This window comes from Oryctolagus cuniculus, chromosome 18 (genome assembly GCF_051225735.1).
Source record: "Oryctolagus cuniculus isolate XC-2025 breed Fujian yellow rabbit chromosome 18, ASM5122573v1, whole genome shotgun sequence".
NCBI lineage: Eukaryota > Metazoa > Chordata > Mammalia > Lagomorpha > Leporidae > Oryctolagus > Oryctolagus cuniculus.
The window spans coordinates 58172934-58191297 of record NC_142884.1 but is presented as its reverse complement, the minus strand read 5'-3'; the positions used below and the strand labels follow the sequence as shown (position 1 = coordinate 58191297).

Sequence of the window (18364 nt, the reverse complement as noted above, 5' to 3'; positions counted from 1 at the left end):
TTGATGAAACAGGCAGAGATGCCTAAAGAAAAGGAGATGTAGTTTAGGAACCAAGACACAGTTTTCCTGGTGGATGAGGGCAAGTTGTTTGAGGACCTTCAGGGGCATGAGCTGTACAAATGACAGAAACAGAAACACAGCCAGCATAGTCAGAGAATGAAATCGATCTGATGTGTTCGGGGCGTGCTCTCTGCAGGGCAAAGGATCAGTTGGATCAAGCGAGATAGACAGGCATCGTGCGGCAAATGACTTTTCATGTTTAGGTCATGCTGCAGTCTAAGCATCAAAACCCAGTCATAGTCTGGGAGACTCACAGCTGGGTTCTGATTAGAACGCACCCACATGGCTGCATAGGCACACATGTATGCATGTGTGCACACGCAGGTACCTACACACAATATGAGACAAAATTCATCACAAGAATCAAAGCAAATACACATAAACATATGTATAAATACTTTTTTGCAAACATTTTGAGAAAAAAAAATCAATGTTTTCTCTGTGAAAACATCCAAAGTAAACTACACAGGAAAAAGATAACTTACTTAAATAAATTACATAGGAAAACGATAACTTAAGAAAAATACACTTTCTTCTCCCATAGCAAATTTTTTCTTGTCTCTTAGAGAGGCTCTTGCTGACCAACTACCCTGCACCAGGTGCCTCCTCACCTGTTGCTGTCTATCAGTAGTCACAGCTTGGATTGCAAACTTTGCTGACAGTGAAGAGATCCTCTGCATGTGCCCTTGTATCTCTTTGTATGTAGCGCTTCATTACTAGTTGCTTCCTGAGTTACTAGTTGCTCATCACTAGTAAGTTGCTTCCTGAGTTAATTGCCTAAGGCAACTGCCCACAGAAGGCTTTGTCAGAATTCTTGAGGTTGACTTCTGTAACTTCCCATAACTCGGAACATTCTTGGTCTAGGAATCAACACAGCAGGTTGGGCCAGGTGAATACCACAGTTCACATCCACCGTGGTGTTCATTTCTAAATTGTTAGTGATTTTGAAGACCAAAATATGTGGATTGCACATTGCTTAATGATAGGCAGTCAGCAGCCCTAAGTTCTAGTTCAGCCTCTGCTCCAAGACCCTGGATGGCATTCGTTCTGTGTTGTTTCCTTAGTTTTCTTACCTGGGGAATGGGGACTCTATCTAGACTCAGCCTCTGTCACAGACTCTAGGAGCCCAACACAAGCACCTGTGTTGCTCTCTCACCTGCATCAGGATTTTTAGTGTAAGCTTGGCAGAAAGCAGTGCCTGATGAATACCTGATGACGTGGTGACCAAAATGACAAGTGGATTAGAATTCTCTATGTTTTGAGATGGATAATATGCCATCCTAGAAAGTCTGGGACGTTCTAGGGGGAAAACAGTTTCCTCCCAGTGAAACAAGGGACAATTATTTTTAATAGGGGAGGTATTGATTTCCTTTGGGACCTCTCTGTGCCTTGTTGGGGGAATGGTATAATACAAGGTGATGTGTATGGCAGTACTACTACTGACGATATTCTGTGATCAATGGTATATTATATGGGCCTCGGACCACTGGGAACACTAATGTATCACATCTCCAGTGGGAGGCAGGAGGTTTGGAGCTCAATAAATATGTACACATTTATTCATGAGTAGGGGTCTATGAATTGTTTCTTTCTGCACATGGAAACAGCAGAGCAAGGGCCAGAAACTGTATGGTCTTATAGACAAACACTATCACAGATTTCATTCTCTTTAAATTTCACCATCAGTATGTCAGGGAGATTTCTTTGCTTTTCTGTATTGTCGGAGTATAGAAAATAAATTTCCAGCAGAATGAGCAGAGGACGCCATCATTTGCTGTCAGTGATAATGCATCTCACGGGGTGGCACGGCATAGAGGTTGCTGGATGGAGTGATTATGGTCCGAGAACCAAAGAATCATCCTAATTGCCACTTTCTGCTTCGGAGACACTTACACTGAACATCTCTGTGTTTCCATGTCTGTGAACCAAGTCACTGCAGGTGTTAAGCACACAGAGAGTGTGCAAGATGCATTTCTGGCTCAGATAAGCCAAAAATGAAGGGAAAATATTTGAGAAGAGTCTGCTTTTTCTTTGATAGGAAGAGGTAGGAAACCATAAAGTCTTGAGGATGAACAGAATAGAAAACCCTATGATGTTCATTCCATTTTACAGATCCCAATCACATATTTGTGAAACTTGATGTTACTTAGTTCTATAACTGTGTAATGACTTAATATTTAATTTAAAAGGATTTCTCCCTTTAAGCATATTATGTTGATTGTAAATCATGTGCAGTTCCTTTTAAGGTACCTCATAATTCATTTTGTCATTGTCTTGACTATAAAGAACATGTTAAGATTTGTGTGGGTGAGATGTAGCATTTGTTAATCTTATTTTTCCTTTTCTTTTTCTCAGTTGCCATTGTGTTTTCACATTCTAGTGCCACTTTTATAATTAGACAAAGCAAGGCACTCATTTCCATTGTTAGTCATTATCCTCTTTACATCCCGCTTTCCTGCCACATGTGTCTTACAGTAAAATATGTTTTTCTGAATCTGGAAAGGAAGCCACACACATGTAGCAAGCTTCTTCCTGTTGCCGGGCTCTCTGCTTCCTTATCTCACTGTAGGCCTGTGTGATCATCACTCAAAGTGCTGACACCCATCCTTTTCCTCAGATGAGAAACTGACATGTTAAAGAGATCAAGTGATTTTCAGACGTTCATAGGGTGGATTGATTGAGCCTGAGTTAGACATGTGGGTATCATTACTATTTTGTGACCTTTGTTTGCAGTCTTTGTTAATGGGTGAAAATCAAAGAGATTATTATTTTTTCCCTCCCTAAGAAATAACATGATGCACTGGAAAGCGTGTGGGATATGCACAAATTGGGCAAACTGGGTTTTACCCCCCCCGACTCTTTAGGTGACATCTGAGGAGTCATTTAGACTCCCCAAGTTTTTGTTGCTGTGCAGAAAAAATGAGCTTGACCAGAGCTCCCTGTCCCAGTGTTGGTAGGTATTCGAAATGTCACAAGCTCCCATGATGGGCTGGGTGAGAGGAAAGGTTTCCTGTCTCTTTTTCTCTGCCCAACCTCAGTGTTTTCAGGCTGTGGGTCATTAATGGAGGTTACTGATGGCTGTTGCAGGTGGTGCAGCAGCCATGTAAACCCAAGAAAGGGAGTGTCTTCTTTTTGGCTAGTTGACATCACCCTGCAAAAGAGAAAAGGAAAAGTAGAGACATGCCTTTCGAGCTGAGGTGCAGGAATTGGAAGAGAGACCGATGAGAGATAAATCAAGGGAAATTGTCTCGAATTGGTGCAAATAAAATTTGAGTTTAACAAGTGCTGGGTGGTAAGGTAGGATCTGTGCTCCTCTTGCTAAAAATGTAATTACTGCCCCCTCAGCGGAGATGGCAGGTCTTTGGCAAACTCTGGGAGGCACAGGTGCACTAATCTCATTTTTGCCTGAGCCTAGCAGCACAGAGCCATTCAAGGGCAGAGCATGAAATGATCCATCAACGCTGCTCTTTTTTTTTTTTTTCTTCACTGTGAGACCTTTAAAAAATAAATAGGTACCTTGTAGCAAGTCACACCCATGAGTCAGGTTTTAGGTGCTAGCATTCACCAACTTCTATGACATCCCCAAGGAGAACACATGATCAAGTCTACTTTAGTGTGGGGAGCAATTCGGACTATACTGTTACTGGAATTAAGACTTATTCTATGCATCTGCTCTCCCACAATATGGCGCTGGGAGAGAAGTAAACAGCTTCCGCACAGCTGCCTCCAGTTCAACTAATAAATTGTAGGACTTGCTCCTGATTGGAGAGCAGCGTACTCGGCGTGTGGGCGGCCGAGTTGGGATTGGCGGAGGAGGACTATAAAGGAGGAGAGAGACGGCATGCACCAGGAACATCTATGGGGAACATCTAGCTGAAGGAACACCCGTGCAGCCCCCGAGAGACCCGGCCGGCGGTGTGCCGCTCCCCTGCGGAAGTGGGGAATGTGGCCAGGGGGAACTGCCCTTCCACGGAGGTGGAAGGGATAGTAGCCAACCCGGGAAGAACCAGCAGCAATCCCGGGGAGGGCCGAGCAGACGAAAGAACAGCGCAGGGTTCAGTGTTGCTCCTCCACGAAGAGGGGGAGCGACATAATGGTGCCGTGACTCGGATAGGAAACCTAGGACGGATAAAAAATTTAGGAGGGAAAGAAACGGGAAGAACTGGGAAATTACCAGAGAGAGAGACTAGCAAACAGCCTAGGGAAAAGCCGGACGAAAAGGGTGCCGGAAGAAGCTATTGAAAGCCTAGGCATAGACTCAGATACGGACTACGGGGGGAAGCTGGGAGAAATCTTTAAGGTCGAAAGCGAAAGTGAAAGCTAGAACAAACAGACTCGGACGCGGACTGTGGGGAGAGGCCAGGAGAAATGAGGGAGGAATATCGTTGGAGGAAAGCTTGGGGAAACATACCGGGTAGAGAAAAATGTTAGGGAAATTGAAGCCGCGGGGGGCAGGCCGAGGCGGATACGAAAGCCACTTTGGGGTTCTCAAGTTAGCCCGGGAATAGGGGGCGAAAAGTTGAAACCAGAAGCTGAGACGTAAGCCAGATTGGGATCCGTCTGATTAGCCCGGGGAGCAAAGGACGGGAAGCCAAACCGTGGGGCGGAGACGTACGCTGGGTTGAATTCGCCAGGCTAGCCCGGGGAACTTAGATTGAATGCTAGTGACGGACACGTAAGCTACGCTGTGTTACTCGCGGAAGCCGCCGCGTGCAGAGAGAGCACGGGGCGTGAGTAGATAGGGAACGGGGCTGGCGAGGCTGTGGTTCAGACGCGAAAGGGTTAAGCGTGGAGACCGCGGAGCGCGCGAAGCCAAGCCGAGCAAAGCCGAGCCGCGCAGATGAGGCGCGGGCTGAAGCGGCGCAGAGCCGGGAACCGCCGGCGGGGTGAGGCGCCGGAAAGCCGCAGGGATAAGAGAAACGGAAGTTTGGAGGTAGAAGAGAAATAGGAATGCTGGAAGATAGAAGTAAAATGGGAGAAATAGGAATGCCCGGAGATAGAGAAATAGAGAAATAAAGGCCTCCCTACAACACTGCAATGTGAGAGCTTGGATTCGGTCTGCCTAATCAAGTGAGGCGATGAGCACCTGCGGGCAGCTAGCAGCTTATGCACCGCAGGTCACCGAAGACAGGCACGAGCCAACACTAATAAGTCTCCCCCACAATAAGGCAATGAGAAGGCTTGGATTCGGTTTGCCTGATAGGTCTTGTAAGTCCCCTGCAGGCAGAGCAGAGCATGCGCTGCGGGGCACCGAACACAGGCACGCATCAGCGCCTAAAAACCTCCTCACAACATGGCGAAGAGAGGACCCGGATTCGGTTTGCCTGATGGATAGGACTTGTAAGAGCCTGTGGCAACTCTAGCAAGTAGAGCAGAGTGTGTGCCGCGGGACACCGAAGACAGGCGCGTATCAACGCCAAAAAATAAAAAGAAAGGGGGATCTGTGGGGAGCAATCCGGACTAGACTAAGTTACTCGAATTAAGACTTATTCTATGCATCTGCTCTCCCACAATATGGCGCTGGGAGAGAAGTAAACAGCTTCCGCACAGCTGCCTCCAGTTCAACTAATAAATTGTAGGACTTGCTCCTGATTGGAGAGCAGCGTACTCGGCGTGTGGGCGGCCGAGTTGGGATTGGCGGAGGAGGACTATAAAGGAGGAGAGAGACGGCATGCACCAGGAACATCTATGGGGAACATCTAGCTGAAGGAACACCCGTGCAGCCCCCGAGAGACCCGGCCGGCGGTGTGCCGCTCCCCTGCGGAAGTGGGGAATGTGGCCAGGGGGAACTGCCCTTCCACGGAGGTGGAAGGGATAGTAGCCAACCCGGGAAGAACCAGCAGCAATCCCGGGGAGGGCCGAGCAGACGAAAGAACAGCGCAGGGTTCAGTGTTGCTCCTCCACGAAGAGGGGGAGCGACACTTTAGAGAGGAGATGCATTGTTCAGAGAGGTGAATCAGCTTCCCAGGTCCCATAGGTATTTGGTAGACAGTTGTTGAATCCAAAACTGTGCCATCTGCACCGGCTATGCAGTAGCACCTTGTCCAGGAGCAGCATCCTGGCAGCGTTAACTGTGCCCATTTCATCAGAGGAGATAAATCTTCAGGGCTGCAGTGCTTGTTCGAGGTGGATTCCCCTGAAATACTCTCTTGGCTGTTCTGTGAAAGCCAGTGATTCAAAGATCCTTGCCAAAGGATCATCATAAATCCTGTTTAGACAGGAAAATCCCTAATGAAAGAAGGGTCCTTTGCAGTGGCCCACAGCCTTGAGCAATAGCATCAAGAAGAGGACAATTTGCAACAATGCTCGAGTGAGAGCAGAGGGCCTTATTTACACGGGCAGGGACACAGATGGTCCCATAAGTAGGATTTGATGGAGAGAGCCCCACGCTCCCCCCCATGCAGAGTGGGGACGGCCTTTAGTTCAGAATCATCAGAGAAGCCACCGTGCCACGTGGATTCCCTAATCCTCTGCCTGAGTTGCTGTATCTCTTTCACAGACAAGAAAGCTTGTCTGATATTCTGCCTCTCCCCATAGTGAAAATTAAAGGCAAGGCTGGTTCCCATTTCCTTCAATCCTGGTTTTTTTTTTTTTTCCCCCTGTCTCTTTATTCTAGTCTGGCTGGTGGACCCGGCTGGCAACACTTACCTCCAAATGGTGGTGTGATGAGCAGATTATCAGCCACACACACGCTTCTCCTTCTGTGGAACCAGCCTGCAGATACGTGTGAGCATCCCTGTGTGTAGGACACAGTGCTGGAGGGTCTAGGAGTGGAAGGAGGCAAAGAAAAAACGTGTGTGTGTATGCACGCACGTGTTGAGGGACTCAACATTTGATTCAAAAGAATATTTTCAAGTACACACATTTTAATAAAAAATATTCTTTCTTTCACCTAAGTATAGGAGATGATTTAAGATTGTTCTAATCACTTTTGAATTATTCTGTACAATAATTACTAAGGACTTATAAAGAAAAAGACTTTTGAATATGGATCTTTATTAGTGTTCTTTATTACTATACTAATCCACTGTTTTTCCTGTTAAACCATTTTCATTTATTTTTTTTTCTCCTACCATCCTTCTTTCTGTCTGTGTACACACACACACACACACACACACACGAACATATGTATCTGCCTGGACACACACATTCTGGGAAAGGCTTAGACTTGGAAACACAGGAATTCATATACAAGGGTGCACCTGTGGAACGTCTCAGAAATATTCAACTTCCTAGATGATTTTTTGAGCCTTGGGAAAAGTAATTTTTCATGTATTTTTCACATGTGTAAATGAATTGTCTTGGCAACAATCCTGCAAGACGGGCACTGTTGGGATAACATTCCAGGTAGGGTAACCAAGGTTCAGAGAGGCTAACGCAGTTGCCTGAGGTCACACAGCCTGGAATTGATGGAAGTTTCATCTGAATCCCAAGTTCCCAAGTCCGAAACTCTGAGCTCTTGCTCCTTCCTGGAGTTTTATGAAAGGGCAGTGAGAGACAGTTAATACCAGTATATTGATCCGGCACTTTGGTTTTTCTCATCAACAACCGTTCCACTTGGGGCCTGGATAATTTTGCAAAGCCAACCAAAGCACGGCCCCACCCTCTGTGGCAGTCCTACCCCTGCTTTTCCAGCCAGGCCAGGAACAGGGGGAATAGAAAGTTAAGTGAGCTCCCCAAAGGGCAGTCACCAGGAGTCAATGGGTATTTGCTTTTTTCTATTTGTTTGATTTAGAACAAAACAGAACAGCAAATGTTCCCCGCCTCTGGGTCTAAGGACTTAGCTGCAGATTTAACAACAGTGTTTCCCATGAATAATGAAAGAGTTTGCAAGTTGTTTGAAAACAACCCTACATCAAAGAGACACACCAGAGTGAAACTCAGGTGTTTGCTCCGCTTCCCTGCATCCCAGACATCAGCCTCCTCCAAGGCTGTGCCCTCTGAGCGCTTCCTGAACCACCAGCAGCCTATCACCTGGGCACCCTGGCTCAGATCTGCTGGAGCCGAACCTGCATTTCAATAAAAGGTACCAGGTGGCTTGCACCTCTCAGTGGCAGAGATAAGCTCTGAGGAAGGAGAAGGACTCGCCTCCCACTCAAGGCCAGGGATAGGATCCCATAAGCGAGTCATGGGCACAGGTCCAAAATTTAAGAGCATTCCATCCATAAGCTGTATTTTGGAAATTTATATTCATTAAATAAAAGTTAAAAAAATTTTAAAAAAAATTAAAAAAAAGAAAAAAAAATTTAAGAGCATTCCAGAAAATGCAGTCATCGCTGTAAGCAGTATTTGACGCAATAATTAAGAATATTTTACAAATATACTTGCTCATCGACAGTCTTCTCCCTTCTGGGTACTGGGGGCAAAGGCAAGAGAAATTGATTGAAGACGTGGATCCTTTGTTTTCTTGTTTACTGTGAATATTCTGAAGTTTCAGCAAGTGAAATTGCTCTGCTTTGCCTCCCGTTTGGTCTGCACACCCATATATTATTTGGGTTTCAATAACTGTGGCTGTACTCAAGGGATGCAGCATGGTAACTGGAACCTGGGATGCTCCAGGGTCAGCTCAGCTGGCCAAGGTCAGTCATGCTAATGAGCAAAGTAGCCAAGCTTTGTTAAGGGCTGGCTTTGTGTTGACAGCTTCACATGAATTAACCTATTTGATTCTTATGAGAGCCCCTCTGTGGGAGGCACTGTTTTAGAGATGAGAACCTGGAGATCTGCAGAGATTCAGTAACTTCACCTCCACACAATTTTCCCCGAGTCAACTCTGTTTACTACTTCAAAACCCATAGTACAATAGTATAAATGAATTCACCTTGCATTCAAAGTTCTAACTCAAATATGTACCCTGTTTCATCCATGTATGATTATTTTATTGCCAATAGTCTCTCTATTCTGAAAATCTGGCTCTTCATGTCTCTATGTTAAAATGTTCTTTAGAACAATGAAATGAGACTATAAATGTTAGAAGTTGCTGTTTAAAATGCCCTTAAATTTTGGCTGCCATTTTCGTTTTAATTGAGCAAAAGAGCAGGAGAGAAGACAGGTATTGCTGAGCCCTCTTTGCTGGACTGGGGCCCGCTCGCCAGGCCCTGTGGGCTGGATGTCCTCTGGGCCCAGGTGGGCCTGTTGCGGATCTTGCCCAGCCCCCATGTTTGCTTCTGCCCTGCCTGTTCTGCAGCAGCCACTGTCCTTGCCTCTCTGGCCTGTGTCTGTGTGGGACTTATTAGCAGTGGGTGTGTGTCTCACCACAGTGGCTCATTCACAGGGCTGTCAGCAGTGCCAGGGATTGGAGCCGCCTCTCTGGCTTTCCTGGGAGGCTGTGTCTCTGGCTGTGCAGAACGAAGCTGGGCCGAGATCTCTCATGGCCCTGTGGAACCTTGGTGTCCCTGTACGAGGTGTCCTGAGATGGAAGGGAGAGGGTGCCTGTTAGAGATGGCACTGCCGAGGCTGGATCCTGCCTCCCCGGGAAGACTGTAGGAGGCCAGCTGCTGCTCCGTGACCTTCGTGCTGGTGGAGTGAGTAGGCACTGGGTGTAACAAGCCTGGCCTCTCCATCTGCCAGCCTGAGGGCAGGTGCCAGGTCCACTATCCAGCACACATGAGGGCTGGGGATGGAGGCACAGAGAGCCGGCAAAGGGGACTTTTTTGTGGACACAAGAATTAGGTTGGCATTGCCGTTTGATTTACGTCCTACCCGGATCATAACGGCTGCTGACTTCTTACATGTTTGCTATTTCTGTACTTTCTGCCCGGGTCGTGATCCTCTTTTGATTCCAGGTTTGTTTATGCTCCAGCTTGGTCTCTGCTGCCAGAGCTGTGGCTCAACAGCTTGGCCTGGATTGTGCGGCCTCATGTTAGGAGTTTCTGAAAGTTTGTTCTGATCTATCTCTGAGTGAAATGGCAGGGACAGGGTCCTGTTTCCAGATTTTGGTGTCTGAAGACACACGCTTGGGGCACTATTTCCATCTTCTGTCTTTGTCTGGCCTCCTCCTCATTAAATCTTCCTGGGTCTGTGGAGTTGACTACCAATTGGTGCCTGACCTAGTTACAGAGAGAGCCGCTACGTAACCCCTTGCTCATCATAACGTTGTGTTCACTGGGATTCCGAGTAGACTGTTATTTTAGAGTTGTTTCTACCTCCTTGGAGTGTGGGCATGTGTGAGTGTATCCACGTATTTATGTGTGTGTGTGTGTGTGTGTGTGTGTCTGTCATGCAGCTACCTAAATGAAGCTGGCACTTTCCATGTTACGTTTAGGGAAACAGTCCTGTGGCTTTGTATGGAGTAGTTCATGGCCTTGCTGGTTTCTCTGTTTTGACCTCCTCACATTGTACCCTGGGAGCACTTTCCATTGAGCACAGCTTCTCACATTTTCTGCTTTTACTGTCAGCTCTGTTTGCGTCCTTCCCGCCAAAGAGCACTGGGGAGTTACTCAAAGGACCTTTCAGACTGTTCGTTGGATGAATGAAGAGTGCAGGCGGGACAGTTAGGAGGATGGCACATGTCTCCAGTTGGCCCCTGCTTAGCATTGCTGAGCTGTGACTCACTCATTTGGCTTTTGCCTCTGCAAACGCACAAGCCATGTGGGAAGTTGGTTTTTCCAGCAAATCCTGGAGTCTGTCTCATCATTTTCCCTGCATTTTGAAAAATACTTTCCCCAAAGAAACTGTATTTATATTGGAATAACCAATTCCTTTTGCTACTTTAAAGTAATTGTATGTGCATATTTGCCAATCAGAGTTCTAATCAGTATGAGTTAATCAGAGTTAACATTTATTTGTTTACTGAGTACCTCCTAGGTGCCTGACCTATGGCAGGTGCTGGGAATAGAAAAGTGAACAAAGTTTAGTCTTAGTGGCAGTTTCTGACGCCCAGTAGTATTCTTATTAATTCACTTTAATTTGGGTAAAGTTTATTGAGCACTCACTGTGTGTTAGGGATGGTGCCAAGTGCCTTTTGTATGTTCCCTCTTTAGTCTTCACACCAACCCTGCAACTTAAGCATTCAAGATGACATTTTGCCAAAGAGGAAACCGAAGCCAATGGAGTTGAATTGAGTCATTTGTTGGATTACAAGGCAGAGGCAGGATTTGAACCCAGGATTGTCAGACTCTAAAACTTTCCCTATGGAGCGTGTAATCACCAGGATCTTGGATTTCTTACTTCTCTTTCCCACTAGATTCGTGTTTTTTCTAGTGGGCATATCCTCTGTCCTCTCCATGTTCCATGGTGTCTGGTTTATTGTAAGCTCTGTGAGAATCCTAGGTACATACAGATGAGTCTGTTGCTCCATAGAACCACAGAGCTCCTAATTTCCTAAGCTACTGTGCTGACTCACTGGATTATTCAGATGAGGGCACTCAGGCTCCAAGTGGCAAACAGATTTTTCTCGTGGCCACATGGTGCAGGGCCTTGCTTGAACTCGGCAGCCTTCATCTACGGCTGGTGGGGTTGTTCATGGCACACTACCTCGGTATTGGCTAGTTTGTCCTGAGCTCGGCAGCAAATCTCCAGTTCTCCTGGGGAGTGCTCTTCAGGCGTGAGATGGATTCAGGCAACACTGGGTGCAATGTGAGTTCATCGGGGAAAGGGTCTGATGTTGTTCCTCACCCTGTCCCTCATTTCCAGCACAGTCCCACCCGTACTGTCCGTAGTGAGTGCCAGGTCTTGGATGAATGAACTGGATGAGATGAAGGGGGACTCCGAGGATCGCCTCCTTACGCTCTTATTAGCCACCTGACAATACTGACCTTCCTTCTTGGATTTTCCCAACACCAGAGAGTATTTTAAACTCAAATTGTTGGTATCAATATTTAATTTGACACTTCGATGATTCAGTCATTTAACATCATAAACTGTTCTCCTGTTTCTATTTTGGAATAAACGGTCTCCTTCTTTTGGCATCTCTAAGCACAGTAGTTTTTCTCCTGACTGCACAAGAAGGTAGTAGATTGTGCTCAGGTATCAATGCTTTAGTGCTCTTTGGATGTGGCTGGCTTGGGTGTCCAGTGTGCAAGATAGTACATTTGTTACTAGAGCAGATACTATTTCCCATTTATAAGAAATGGGAAGAAAAAAGGGGGGGACGAAAACCCTCACCTGTCATTCATTCATGCGGACGCATAATCTGTTCTTATTTTTCCTCTTTCCTTCCAGTATTCAACTTGATCATATTTTTACATTAGTACCATTGTAGTGGAGATTTTATTTCATAATGATCTGTACTGAAATAGGCCAAAGTATTTTTTCATGTTGCTTTGCAATTCACAGAATTGCATTTTGGAGAAGGCCTGTTATTCTGTGCACAGTGTGTGCTGTGTGTGACTTAAACATTCACCCACTACAATGAGGCAGTTCTGACTTTATGTGAACATAAGGATATAATTCTCATTGGCAATTTTCACGAAATAGAATGGGATTATGAAAAGAATCACAATACCTACAAGGTCCTTGACTTCAAGTCAATGATTCCATTGTGACCCAGCCTGTTAAAGCTTTAGTGCTCTATCTTTGGAAACCTAGAATTAGTCACTATCAGAATTCTTCTTTTTGTTCTTTTTCTCTTTTTCATAATTTAAATAATTAATATGACTTTGAAAGCAAGCATCTTTTTTAATTGCTAAGAGCGTTGTCCTCATTTTTGAAAATAGGGTGGCATCTAACCAGAAGACAAAATAACAAAGCAATAAAAGATTAAAATTCACTGCTCAGGAAATATAACCTGGTCTTTCAAGTTTCTTCAAGAAAAACAGCTTGAAAGGCAGGAACTGTTGTAGTAAATTCATTTGCTCACTTTCAGGTCAGCCCTGTTAGGATCGCTCCGGTAATGAGGTTACAGGGTTTTAGGCGATGTGTCTGCGGAAGCAATCTGGTAATGAGCTGACTTCTCAGAGAAGGTTGAGAGAGCTTTCAGTAACTCTGTCTGCATCATAATTTGGCAAGGTCACTGAAGAGAGTCTTCCTTAGGCCACTAAAAATAGACAGTGTCGTAGATCAATCATGCCGTCATCCCGCCTCTCTCTCTCTTTAGTCATGTTTTATTCTGGGAGTCCTGCTCTTTCTCACTCACAGGCTCCCTCTGCCACTATGTGTTTGCTTTGGATAGCGCACCCCCACTGCGTGCTGGAGAGGAGAGGGAAGGCAGGCAGTTTCAGGACCCCCACTCATGAAACGACTTTAGCTTCCAGTTATCATGTCCTTCCCCATCCCCTTCCTTCTCTCCCTCTCTTCTCCTATCTTATTTTAATAAGACCCCCGATTCCATGTGTTCATCATTGCCAAAGAGATTAGTGCATAGAAACGCTTGATATGTAATTAGGATATAAGTGAATGAATGAGTGAGTGACCGGAGCTGAAGAGAAGGCGGCATTCTCGAGAGGGAATGCTGGGGTAAAAAAAACCTTCTGCCTCCCTTGAAAGCATAGCCCACTTATGTTTTAATATCCCCTTTCTACACCTATCCACTTCCAACATTAATCTATTCACTTCCTCTCTGTATTCTAACAACGTCTAGTCATCTGTCCAGTGCTCTGTGTACATCTACCTCTATCTAAACCTATGTATATCCTTCCAGAATGAGATTTTCTAAAAATTTAAAGGAGTCGTTTAACCCCTGGAGTCACTGTCCTCCCCTCCCCCTTACTCCTCAAGTTTCATGCAGATAAAATCTTATCAATCTTAACACAGAAAATGGATCAAGTAGGGCTTCTGTGGATTAAATAGGAGGAAGAAGAAAGCAATGGGCATCCCAGAGAGCCCTCCTCCTGACACTCTCTACTCTCCAGCACAGCCTTTCGGGTATTCTAGGAACACCCGATCTCTGCCAAGCACAGTTAGCGAGACCACTGCATCAGGGAGACTGCCGAGTTTTCATTTGGCTTTAACATGCTGGGATTTGTGATGGTCCCAAACCTCCAGCCTGGGTCCCCGTGTTTATAGTTTGGAGAAAATGCGTATGATTGTGCCATAGTAGATACTGTAGTGTGTGGTGCAGACCATGAGATCTGCTCTTCATAATCGCATAGAGGGTTGAGGGCAACTGGTGATGGTCAATGCGAATGATGCATAAAATAACAGGATGATTGTAAATTAGTAGGTGGTGCCTCTCATTCCATCCGTCCTTACTGCGTGCTGGGCGTGTGTGCATTGGTTTAAAGGGATTCTAAGAAGCAGCTGTGATCCGCTTTGTTTTATGAACTGTTTAAAGCCTACTATGTGTCATTTACTACTGTCTACTTCTTTGCTGTTTATTATTATTGTTGTTATTATCATTATTACTTTGCTTACTTGCTGTAGGGAAGTTCCGTAATATGGCAATGCTGTCTGTTTGGTATGCTAGTGACTTGACCAGTGCCTCACACTTTGCAGAAGCTCCAAAAACACTTGTTGAACGGATGAATGGTTGACAGAGATGATGCGACAGGGAGGGGTGTGTGTGTGTGTGTTTGCATGTGTAAAATTAGAAGGTTGATTTTCAATAAGTACTATTTAACCAACACTTTAAAGGACAAAGGATAGTTTATGAAGCATAGAGCAGTCGGGTCTCAAATCGGCGACCATATGGGATGCTGGTGTCTCAGTTGCCTGCTGTCTCTTACACCACAATGCCAGCCCCAGGTTAATTCATATCCAGTCTTTACATTCTGATCACATAAAACAGTGCTGTCATTTGTTGCACTACAATGGATTTTGTAAATGTCTTTAAAGTTCCTTTGTTGTTAAAGAAGATACATGTAAAACACATGGCATGGAGTTTAGGGAGTGACACAAGGTGGAGTGTGGGCTCACTGAGGTTTCAACCTAGTTTCTTCTAGAAGACCTAGTTTCCTGGAGGGTTAATAGACTCTGCTGCTCCCTCCATCACCTGGTCAGGATAGGCATTGGTCTCTCCCTATAATTATTTTTCTGTCCTTAGAAGAGGCATGCAGTCATTCCGTGCTGTCCCCTCACACACCTGATCCGATGCATGATATTAACAAAAGTTCGGTGCAGAGACTGAGGTGGGGGTGGCAGGGTCTGTGGCTGCTGAAGCTGCTGTAGGCTACTGTCCGTTCCGCTCCTCATCTGCTTCCCACTCGGGCCTCAAACTCTGTCCATAGAATAATTGCAAGGCATTGGATCAGTGTTTTTAATCCTTTAGTAATTCAAGCTTTGTCTTGTTATATCTAGGAATCATCTACATGGTTATTTCCTTAATATTTTTATTGACCCTGTTTTTCTTAAAGATATATTTGAAGAAAGCCTATTGTTCTCATTGATGGCAAACCAATGCCTGTTGTCATAAATATGAGGTAACCATAACATAGAGATATTTAAGGGGTACAATGTAGCTGAATGCTCTTTGAGCCTGAGACAGCTTTCTCTTTGTTCAGAAAATCTTCTGAACAAATAGAGACTTTCTCTTTGCTGATATCAGGCATGGAAGGAAGTTGAGAAGGTACTTCCCTATGTGCTGATTCATTGTCATTTAATGCCAATAATAATTATCAACTCGTTAGACCCCTGTTGTATCTTGCATTACACTAATTTCTTTATCTTGAATCTTTTAACTGAACAGTGATAATGTTTTAATGTTGATATCAGCTAATATTTAATGAACAGTAAATAACAATCAGAAACAGGGGCATAATTTGTACATATTATCTCATTTGTGTTCCGTGCAGCCCTGTGAGATGTTCTGATGCCCATTTTACAGGGAAGGAAACTGAACTGTAAGCCACACTCCTGATAAGTCTTAGAGCCCCACATAGGAACCAGCCTGCTGGAGTTCAAGTTCCTCACCCCAGCAGGGGCTGCCTCTCCTGCCGAGATCCATCTGACTCTCCAGCTTGATCCTTCTGCTCTTCCTCTCTGCCTGCTGGATGACATGCCTGTGTGGTTTGCCTGGGCAAGTCCCCTGGGCTTTCTCTGAGGCAACCATGTTGTCAGAGACTCTGAAATCTGGGTGTGCCTGCACATCACACCAAGAGCTAAAGCATAACCCACCACCCCAGCCTCAAAATCTTCTCATGCATTGTCACTTTCAAGCTGCCCCTCGGCGTGATATCAGGCTTGAGTTCTTGAAGTCACGGACACGTGTTGAGTGCCAGAGAGGTAGGAGCTCTAGCTCAGTGTTTCCCAGAGTGTAACCAGAACACAGCTGGAGAGGAACTGGCTGCATCTGGGAGAACTGATTATTCCCATCATAAAATTCCGTAATCTCAGAGTAGGAAAGAACCTTACTTTCCACCAGATCTGGATACTTAATGCCAAAATTCATTTAAAACTTACTGGATAAAAAAGATAGTTTAAATAATTCCAGAGATGGACAATCAATTTGTGTGTGTGTGTGTGTGTGTGTGTGGACTCATTTACAGATATGATATAAAGATGTAGAACAGTTGCAGTTATGAAAGTCAAGCAAGCATAAAGAAAATGTCTTTCAAAATCTAACCCAATGGGCTTGGCTAGAGAGTTAGTGAATATTGTAGTGGGAGAGCCCATAGGCCTCTTTGGGCACAAGCAGGACTGTTTGTCACTCCCACACTAACTACCCGGCTCTGCCCAACCGCTGGCAATGTTTGTTATCTTCATTCTCAGTTCTTAAAAGTACATGTTATTTGTATCCACTGGAGGTATTTTTAAAAATGTGAAAAGAAGGGGACAGCGTTGTGGCACAGCAGCAGGTTAAGCCACCCTCTGCAGATCTGGCAGCCCATATGGGCACCAGGTCGAGTCCCAGCTACTCCACTTTCATCCAGCTCCCTGCTGATGGCCTGAGAAAGCAGAGGAAGATGCCCAAGTGCTGGGGGCCCTGCACCCACGTGGGAGACCCAGATGATGCTCCTGGCTTTGGCATGGCCCAACCCACCTGGGCAATGACTCAGCAAATGGAAGATTCTCTCTCTCTCTCTCTCTTTCTGTAATTCTGACTTTCAAATAAATAAATAAGTCTTTACAAAGAAGAGAAAGGGTAAATGGACATTTGAGATAGAGTGTGCAGACTCCAGTGCTTTAGATTTAAATGGAGGGGCACCAGCGTAGGTAAAGTTTCCTTGCTATCAGCAACGGCATGTCTCAGAATCTTCAAGGATGTACAAATCCTATCAGGGAGGAATGTACCCATAAAGTAGAGCAAGCTGAAGGGAAACGTTTCACTGGGCTGCTTCGCGTGTGCTCGTGACTGAAGCTGGTGGACGTAAGGAGGGTTAGTGAGGATGCAGGGAGCCCACTGGAGTCTCTTTCAGGCTCATGGCAGCCCCTCTGTGGCAGAATTCAAATTTGTGCCTGAAGAAAATGATGTTACCACCCCCTGCAGCTCCTGAGGATCCTTTGTGTGTTGGTGAAGCTATAGTGCCAGGGACTCACATCTAGTTGCGAACTGACTTGTTCAAACACCATTCTGGAGCATTTAGTGTGTGCCCTTGTTTACCTGATATCCAGTGTGCAAGAAGACATATAAGCTTCTGGCCCTTGGGGGACTTGTAGACAGTTTGAGTTTTCACAGCTTATGTCTTCAGAATAACCATCTAAGAAATGGTAAATAATGAAATGGCATTTTCTCTTAATTTTAAATGGCAAAAGGACAGCCTTACTTAATTTTTAGAGAAATTAAGAAAACCTGCTTTGTTTCTTTCTGAGCACAATAGTTCCAGAGAAAGTTCTATCCTATTACATAGTAAATCAATCAGATTGCTATGGACAGTACAGTTTACTTTCCTTAGTATAAGAAGTTAGTAGCAGGCTGCAACTATTTCTGGCACACAGTAAAATCTACACTGTGTGTGTGTGTGCGCGCGCAATACTTCTCTAACTTTGTGAATATGCAAATTTATATCTTCCAGAAATTTGCAAGTAAATTGACTCCTCACTTGTCTGGAAGTTGCCTAGATTTGACAAAATGTCAAAGTTACCATCCCAGGCTTTGTTACTTTTTGCATTTCACTCCTCCTTTGGTGGCTGCTCTCTCTGAATATGTAGTAAAGTGACATTGTCCTTAGTCACTATTTTTAAAATCATTGGACTATGTCCTCAAATTAGTGACCTAATTTGTATCTGAAGAATGCTGTTGAGGACAGCTGTTGGGTGAATTGCTATGGATTCAACCTGCCTGTGTCTAGATCCTGAGTTCATTTTTAGCAGCTTGTGATGGGAGGCAACTTAACTCAGCTTTTCTAGTTATATGTATCCTAGATGTGCAATAAAGGAAATCGTAGACTGACTATAAGATCATTACACAATTGACTTCATGAAATAGAAACTTAGAGTGATATAGTACTTGGCCCAGGATCTGACACATTGCAAACTCTCAGTAAATGTTAGC

General features: G+C 45.0%; 1 protein-coding gene across 4 annotated transcripts in view; it reads left to right on the top strand.

Annotated features, from left to right (window-relative positions):
• Positions 1–18364, top strand: part of CDH11 (cadherin 11) — a 163770-nt gene that overhangs the window by 37947 nt on the left and 107459 nt on the right. Inside the window, exon 1 of one of the 4 annotated variants that reach the window (XM_089319346.1) lies at positions 9560–9581. The exons of the other annotated variants lie outside the window; for them this stretch is intronic. The gene's annotated coding sequence lies outside the window, so the exon portion shown is untranslated. Of the gene's footprint in view, positions 1–9559; positions 9582–18364 lie in introns of those variants that run through there. 4 annotated transcript variants of the gene reach the window in all.